General features: G+C 38.5%; 1 non-coding gene across 1 annotated transcript; it reads right to left on the bottom strand.

The window, feature by feature from the left end:
• Positions 1 to 1,745: 1,745 nt before the first annotated feature.
• TRNAD-GUC (transfer RNA aspartic acid (anticodon GUC)) lies at positions 1,746 to 1,816 on the bottom strand. Its single transcript has one exon. It is a non-coding gene; the product is annotated as a tRNA-Asp (tRNA).
• Positions 1,817 to 9,109: the final 7,293 nt, after the last annotated feature.

The raw sequence follows: 9,109 nt of genomic DNA, 5'->3' as shown, positions 1-9,109 counted from the left end.
ATCTGCCAGGTACAAAATACTATGTTGAACAACAAATTTTATTCCAGATGATTGTGAGCTATAACTTTCCTATAACCAGCTGGAAGAAAAAGTAGCCAGTTCTGAGGCATCCCTGTGTTTTATTTGCAGACAATATTGGTGAAATTCCGAGATAGAAGCTCACGGACTTGGTGAACGCTCCAGATGATCCTGCCCCCAGGAAGGGCTTCCAGTTTAGGAAGGAAGGACCCAGCATGAGAATGCTCTGAGGACATTCATAGTGCACCCCAAGATCAGGGCATTGCTGGGCTTGATGAGGAAACTGGATCCTTTCCTCCACCATCCTGGTTGGTTTGGAGACTGCAGGTAGACACCTGGTATTAGAGGCTTGCGTGTTTCTGGGACATGGAGCCCTGATTATCGTCAAGGGGAGGATATCGTCAATATCCTCATAAACCCACAGGAGAACCAGCGGGAGAGGCTCGATCTCCCAGTTGTACAACTGCCTGGGGAAAAATGCTCACTAACTATCATTAATTGCTGTAACAGTCCTTCTAGACAGATTTACTTTTCCTCACTTAACAGATGAGAAGTTTGAGGCTTAGAGAATATGATTTGCCTGCGGTCACTCACCTAGCAAGTAGCAGAATCAGGATTCAACTCAGCTCTGTCTGATAGCAAGGCCAGTGTTCTTAATTGCTAGATATACACTGAGCTAGCTGTTTTAGGTCAAAGGGTGATTCAGAGAAAGCCAGGATAGTCAAGCATTTCATGGTGCAAGACAGAAGGTTTCAGTTCATGTGCCTGAGGTGGAAAAAAGAAAATCCAGAAAACTTACCATGGGAGTTTCCAACTCCCTAAATGGGAAAGGAAGCACCCCAAGATTGGCAGGAAAGGGACCTTTCAGGCTCTTGAGGGATACTCAGCTGCTGCCTTATAAAAGCATCCTGTGGCCAGCTGAAGTGAAGGAGGCTAGGGATGGACCCACTGCTCAAGACTTAGGTATATAATTGACGGAGCAGAACTCAGAAAAGCAGCATCAACATTACTAAGCAGAAACCGAAGCTCAGAAATGTAGTAAGTCGGCTTCTCAGCCTATAGTAAGTTTTTACAAATTTACTCTCCTCTGGTAACAAAGCAACTTCACACGAGTTCAGATGGTTCTTGGAGCTGTCAGGTCCCAGGTAGAAAGAATCTTAGAAATGAGAAGGCCTGCCCCTGCTGAAGACCTGTGAACGTTTGTGCACAATGACAGTGACTGAACACCAGAAATTGTTCAACAGTAGACTTCTCTAAAAGAGAAAGCTGGTACTTGCAAACTCCAGGTCGGGCTTGACTTGCCAGCCTAATTCCAGAAAGGCAGATTAAAAGAGTAGTTTATGCATGCCTAGGAGGGGTAGGGAGCCTGACAACAAAGAGAGGCATGGCTTTCCTCAAGATCAGACATTTTCTTTCCCATCAGTCAAGGTTACAGTTATTGGTTAAATAATCTAGACTATTTATTAGAAGCATTTGGGAACTTGTGTCCAATACCTCCCACCCTCCAAAACTAATTAAAAAAAGAATCTCTGGCAATAAAACCTGAGCAGTAGGGGTTTTTTGTTCTTTTCTTTTTTTTTTCTGTATGCTATATGGCAAGGGTCACATTTCATTCTTTCTCCATGTTAGTATCCCATCATTGCAGCACCTTTTTATTGGATTTTGTTGTTTGTGTGATTTTTTTATTTGTTTGCTTTGCTTGCTTGCTTGTTTGCTTTTTGGGGAACTGCATAGGCCAGGAATCGAACCTGGGTCTCCCGCGTGACAGGCAAGAATTCTACCACTAAACTACCCTTGCACCCTCTCTTCTTCTTTCTTGTAACAGCTTCATTGATGTATAATTCAAAGGCCATACAATTCATTCATTTAAACTGTACAGGTCAGTGGTTTTTAGTATATTCATGGGGTTGTGAACTGATTTTAGAACATTTTCTTCATTATGAAAAGAAATCTGTATTTTTAGCCATCATCCCCAATTCCTCCATTACCCCCTGCCCTAGGCAACCACTGATTTACTTTCTGTCTCTTGGGATTTGCCTTTTCTGGACATTTCCTATAAATGGAATCCTATTACATTTCCTATAAATGGAATCCTATTACGTGGCCTTTTGGGTCTGGCTTCTTTCACTTAGCATAATGTTTTCAAGGTTCATCCATGTTGTAGTATCAGTTCTTCATTCTTTTTTTATGGCTCAATAATATTACCTTGTATAGATGTGCTCCTTTTTGTTCATGCATTCATAGGTTGATGGACATTTGGATTATTTTCACTTTTTGGCTATTATAAATAATGCTATTATAAACATTCATGTACAAGTTGTTGTTTGAACATATGTTTTCATTTCTCTTGGGTAAAACCTAGGAATGAAATTGCTGGGTCACGTGGTAACCTTATGTTTAACTTTTTAAGGAGCTGTGGTAATTTGTGAAACTTCCAGGTGATGCTAGAGTCAGAACTTGAGAATAAATGGTACAGACTGAATGGTGAAATGCAGAAAGACCCACTCTGACAGCTTCAAGGAAGCATTTGTAGGACCTTTTGTAATTCTTCAGGATCGGTGTAGAGCAAAGAGGTTGGTTCATAGTTGGTTTTCCAGCCCTAGCCAAGATACTAGTGACTGCAGTTAGTATGCAGGGAAATGTGCCTTGGTGCCCTGTTGTTGGCTGTATTTAATTCAATATTTATACTAATAATTTGGCGGTGGGGAGGATGAATATCTGGAAAAGGGGTTTTCAGACTTCTTCCAACAATGCAAACCTTTCTCCCAATGAAATCCTCTGTGGAAGCTCAAAAGATAAAGTGGATAAAGGCGGAGCTGCTCTGAGTGCCACTGAAAACAAGGTGAATTCATAAGACCCTGTCTGCTGTACTTCTAGAAGCTACTTTCTCCTCCACCCACCCAGATCCACCCAGGGCTTATGGAGCATTGTTTGCAAACCACTGATCCAAAAGCTGTTTTTGTTTGTTTGTTTTTTTAATTGAGAAATCTCCACACACCTAAATCCAATTATATTGTACAATCAGTGGCTCACATTATCATCACATAGTTGTGTATTCTTCACGAACAATTGCATCACTCCAGAAAAAGAAATAAAAAGAGAAAAAAAGAACTCATACATTCCATACCCTTTACTCTTTGCTCTCATTAACCACTAGTATTTAAATCTGCCCGGTTTTTACCCTTCATCGCCCCCAGTTATTTATTTATTTTTAATCCTTGTTTTTATTTTTTTTACTCACTGTCAATACCCTGGATAAAAGGAGCATCAGACACAAGATTTTCACAATCACACAGTCACATTGTAAAAGCTGTATCCAGTCCTCTTCAAAAATCAAGGCTACTGGAACAGAGTTCAACAGTTTTAGGTACTTCCCTCTAGCCTTTCTAATGTACCATAAACTAAAAAGGAATTTCTATTTATGAGTAGGAAAACCTCCAGGATAACCTCCCAAATCTTAGCCACTGAGACTTTATTTTGTCTCATTTCTCTCTTCTCCCCCTTTTGGTCAAGAAAGCTTTCTCATTCCCTGATGCCAGGTCCTGGCTCATCCCTGGGAGTCAGGACCCTTGTGGGCAGAGGGCAGTGAGTTCACCTGCCAAGTTGGCTTAGAGAGAGAAGCCATATCTGAGCAACAAAAGAGGTTCTCTGGGGGGTGATTCTTAGGTGTAATTATCAGTAGCTTCTCCTTTGCAGGAATAAGTTTCATAGGGGCAAGCCCCAAGATTGATGGCTCAGCCTATTTAATTGGTTGTCCCCCTGCCAAAAGGTGTTTCATTAATTTGTGGATAACCCAAAACTGAAGGCATCATAATACTTTCAATGATAGGCTCATGGTGAAAATGAACTCTAACAGTGGTCAGTATAAGGTATACAAAGTAAAATAAAACTTCTCTGGAGTGGGTGGCATTGGGAAGTGGTAAGTTTCTTTCATGCAGGATATTCGGGCATAGCCTAGACAGCATTTTGTGAGGGAGTGAATTTAAGAAGGTGAGGTTGGTTTATGTGATTTTTGGACAGTGCTTCCACCTCTCGGCCTCTGGAAGGGCATAATCACATTGCCAGAGCCAAGTGCACCTGAGGATTTCTGCTAGAAGGGGAAGGGGCTTGTTCTGAAGGATAAGGAGTTATTTTCCTCCTTATCCTTCTTCTAATTTTCCTAACATAGCTCCACTGTTTTTTTTTTCTTTTTTTAAAAAATTTATTTATTAATTAAAAAATAAGAAACAAAACAACATACATAATCAGTAATTTACAATATCATCACCTAGTTGCATATTCATCATTTCTTAGAACATTTGCATTAATTCAGAAAAAGAAACAAAAAGACAATAGAAAAAGAAATAAAATGAACACAGGAAAGAAAAAAACAAACAGAAAAAAGGTTATACCTATCATACCCCTTACCCCTTGCCTTCATTGATCACTAGCATTTCAAACTAAATTTATTTTAACATTTGTTCCCCCTATTATTTATTTTTATTCCATATGTTCTACTCATCTGTTGACAAGGTAGATAAAAGGAGCATCAGACACAAGGTTTTCACAATCACACAGTCACATTGTTACAGCTGTATCATTATTCAATCATCCTCAAGAAACATGGCTCCTGGAACACAGCTCTACATTTTCAGGCAGTTCCCTCCAGCCTCTCCATTACATCTTGAATAACAAGATGATATTTACTTGATGCATAAGAATAACCTCCAGGATAACCTCTCAACTCTGTTTGGAATCTCTCAGCCATTGACACTTTGTCTCATTTCCTTCTTCCCCCTTTTGGTCGAGAAGGTTTTCTCAATCCCTTGATGCTAAGTCTCAGCTCATTCTAGGGTTTTTCTCAATCCCTTGATGCTGAGTCTCTGTTCATTCCAAGATCTCTGTCCCACATTGCCAGGAAGGTCCACACCCCTGGGAGTCATGTCCCACGTAGAGAGGGGTAGGGTGGTGAGACTGCTCGTTGTGTTGGCTGGAGAGAGGGGCCACATTTGAGCAACAAAAGAGGCTCTCTTGGGGGTGACTCATAGGCCCAAATTTTAAGTAGACTTGACCTATCCTTTGCAGGGTTAAGTTTCATATGAACAAACCCCAAAACTGGGGGCTCTGCCTATAGCTTTGGTTGTCCACGCTGTTTGTGAGAATATCAAGAATTCAACTTGGAGAAGTTGAATTTCTTCCCGTTCTCACCACTCCCCGAAGGGGGCTTTGCGGATACTTTTTCACCCACTGATTGAATCACTCTGGGATTCATTGGGGCATCACTCTGGACAAACCAACAAAATCTCATGTCCTACCTGAGATTCCAAGTACTTATGGCGTTTAATCAAACTATCTACATAAGTTATATTAGGAAATGCGCTAGTCAAAATATAAATTTTGTAACAAATAAACATTTTTTGCTTTAGTCTCACACAGAAGGTGACATTTTAAAATATTAATTACCATCTATTTTCAGTACCCTGCAATGACATTCCTTTGTTTTTCCTCATGCAAAAACATTTTTAAAATTGTACCTTGTACATTTCACTATTATTATAAACTCTAGGCATTCCTAGATTACACCATCTCAATCTTTAACATCTATCTTTCTTTCTGATTTCAATATGTCCCCAGCCCTCCACCCTCCATCATTCTCACATGCAGCTTCATTCAGTGTTTTAACATAATTACATTACAGTTAGGTAGTATTGTGCTGTCCATTTCTGAGTTTTTGTATCCAGTACTGTTGCACAGTCTGTATCCCTTCAGCTCCAATTACCCAATATCTTACCCTATTTCTATCTCCTGATGGTCTCTCTTACGAACAAAATATTCCAAGTTTATTCACTAATGTCAGTTCATATCAATGAGACCATACAGTATTTGTCCTTTAGTTTTTGGCTAGTCTCACTCAGCATAATGTTCTCAAGGTCCATCCATGTTGTTACATACTTCATAAATTTAATCTGTCTTAAAGCTGCATAATATTCCATCGTATGTATATATCACAGTTTGTTTAACCACTCGTCTGTTGATGGACATTTTGGCTGTTTCCATCTCCTTGCAATTGTAAATAATGTTGCTATAAACTTGGTGTGCAAATGTCTGTTTGTGTCTTTGCCCTTATGTCCTCTGAGTAGATACCTAGCAATGGTATTGCTGGGTCATATGGCAATTCTATATTCAGCTTTTTGAGGAACCGCCAAACTGCCTTCCACAGTGGTTGCACCATTTGACATTACCACCAATAATGAATAAGTGTGCCTCTTTCTCCACATCCTCTCCAGCACTTGTCATTTTCTGTTTTGTTGATAATGGCCATTCTGGTTGGTGTGAGATGATATGTCATTGTTGTTTTGATTTGCATTTCTCTAATGGCCAGGGATGTTGAGCATCTCTTCATGTGCCTTTTGACCATTTGTATTTCCTCTTCTGAGAAGTGTCTGTTCAAGTCTTTTTCCCATTTTGTAATTGGATTGGCTGTCTTTTTGTTGTTGAGTTGAACAATCTCTTTATAAATTCTGGATACTAGACCTTTATCTGATATGTCGTTTCCAAATATTGACTCCCATTGTGTAGGCTGTCTTTCTACTTTCTTGATGAAGTTCTTTGATGCACAAAAATGTTTGATTTTGAGGAGCTCCCATTTATTTATTTATTTCTTCAGTGCTCTTGCTTTAGGAGTAAGCTCTATGAAACCACCTCCAATTATAAGATTTATAAGATATTTCCCTACATTTTCCTCTAACTGTTTTATGGTCTTAGACCTAATGTTTAGATCTTTGATCCATTTTGAGTTAACTCTTGTATAGGGTGTGAGATATGGGTCCTCTTTCATTCGTTTGCATATGGATATCCAGTTCTCTAGGCACCATTTATTGAAGAGACTTTTCTGTCCCAGGTGAGTTGGCTTGACTGCCTTATCAAAGATCAAATGTCCATAGATGAGAGGGTCTATATCTGAACACTCTATTCGATTCCATTGGTCAATATATCTATCTTTATGCCAGTACCATGCTGTTTTGACCACTGTGGCTTCATAATATGCCTTAAAGCCAGGCAGCGTGAGACCTCCAGCTTCGTTTTTTTTCCTCAAGATACTTTTAGCAATTCAGGGCACCCTGCCCTTCCAGATAAATTTGCTTATTGGTTTTTCTATTTCTGAAAAGTAAGTTGTTGGGATTTTGATTGGTATTGCATTGAATCTGTAAATCAATTTAGGTAGAATTGACATCTTAACTATATTTTGTCTTCCAATCCATGAACATGGTATGCCGTTCCATCTATTTAGGTCTTCTGTGATTTCTTTTAACAGTTTCTTGTAGTTTTCTTTGTATAGGTCTTTTGTCTCTTTAGTTAAATTTATTCCTAAGTATTTTATTCTTTTAGTTGCAACTGTAAATGGAATTCGTTTCTTGATTTCCCCCTCAGATTATTCATTACTAGTGTATAGAAACACTACAGATTTTTGAATGTTGATCTTGTAACCTGCCAATTTGCTGTACTCGTTTATTAGCTCTAGTAGTTTTGCTGTGGATTTTTCCGGGTTTTCGACATATAGTATCATATCGTCTGCAAACAGTGATAGTTTTACTTCTTCCTTTCCAATTTTGATGCCTTGTATTTCTTTTTCTTGTCTAATTGCTCTGGCTAGAACTTCCAACACAATGTTGAATAACAGTGGTGATAGTGGAAATCCTTGTCTTGTTCCTGATCTTAGGGGGAAAGTTTTCAATTTTTCCCCATTGAGGATGATATTAGCTGTGGGTTTTTCATATATTCCCTTTATCATTTTAAGGAAATTCCCTTGTATTCCTATCCTTTGAAGTGTTTTCAACAGGAAAGGATGTTGAATTTTGTCAAATGCCTTCTCTGCATCAATCGAGATAATCATGTGATTTTCTGCTTTGATTTGTTGATATGCTGTATTACATAATTGATTTTCTTATGTTGAACCATCCTTGCATACCTGGGATGAATCCTACTTGGTCATGATGTATAATTCTTTTAATGTGTTGCTGGATTCGATTTGATAGAATTTTGTTGAGGATTTTTGCATCTCTATTCATTAGAGAGATTGGTCTGTGGTTTTCTTTTTTTGTAATATCTTTGCCTGGTTTTGGTATGAGGGTGATGTTGGCTTCATAAAATGAATTAGGTAGCTTTCCCTCCACTTCAATTTTTTTGAAGAGTTTGAGCAGGATTGGTACTAATTCTTTCTGGAATGTTTGGTAGAATTCACATGTGAAGCCGTCTGGTCCTGGACTTTTCTTTTTGGGAAGCTTTTGAATGACTGATTCAATTTCTTTACTTGTGATTGGTTTGTTGAGGTCATCTATTTCTTCTTGAGTCAAAGTTGGTTGTTCATGCCTTTCTAGGACCTTGTCCATTTCATCTACATTGTTGTATTTATTTGCATAAAGTTGTTCATAGTGTCCTGTTATTGCCTCCTTTATTTCTGTGGGGTCAGTGGTTATGTCTCCTCTTCCATTTCTGATCTTATTTGTTTGCATCCTCTCTCTTCTTCTTTTTGTCAATCTTGCTTAAGGGCCCATCAATCTTATTGATTTTCTCATAGAACCAACTTCTGGTTTTATTGATTTTCTCAATTATTTTCATGTTCTCAATTTCATTTATTTCTGCTCTAATCTTTGTTATTTCTTTGCTTTTGCTTGCTTTGGGGTTAGTTTGCTGTTCTTTCTCCAGTTCTTCCAAGTGGACAGTTAATTCCTGTATTTTTGCCCTTTCTTCTTTTTTGATATAGGCATTTAGGGCAATAAATTTCCCTCTTAGCACTGCCTTTGCTGCATCCCATAAGTTTTGATATGTTGTGTTTTCATTTTCATTTGCCTCGAGATATTTACTGATTTCTCTTGTAATTTCTTCCTTGACCCACTGGTTGTTTAAGAGTATGTTGTTGAGCCTCCACATATTTGTGAATTTTCTGGTGCTTTGCCTATTATTGATTCCCAACTTCATTCCCTTATGATCTGAGAAAGTGTTATGTATGATTTTAATCTTTTTAAATTTGTTGAGACTTGCTTTGTGACCCAGCATATGGTCTATTCTTGAGAATGATCCATGAGCACTTGAGAAAAAGGTGTATCCTGCT

This window comes from Tamandua tetradactyla, chromosome 11, assembly GCF_023851605.1.
Source record: "Tamandua tetradactyla isolate mTamTet1 chromosome 11, mTamTet1.pri, whole genome shotgun sequence".
Classification (NCBI taxonomy): domain Eukaryota; kingdom Metazoa; phylum Chordata; class Mammalia; order Pilosa; family Myrmecophagidae; genus Tamandua; species Tamandua tetradactyla.
This window is presented reverse-complemented; position numbering and strand designations above follow the sequence as displayed.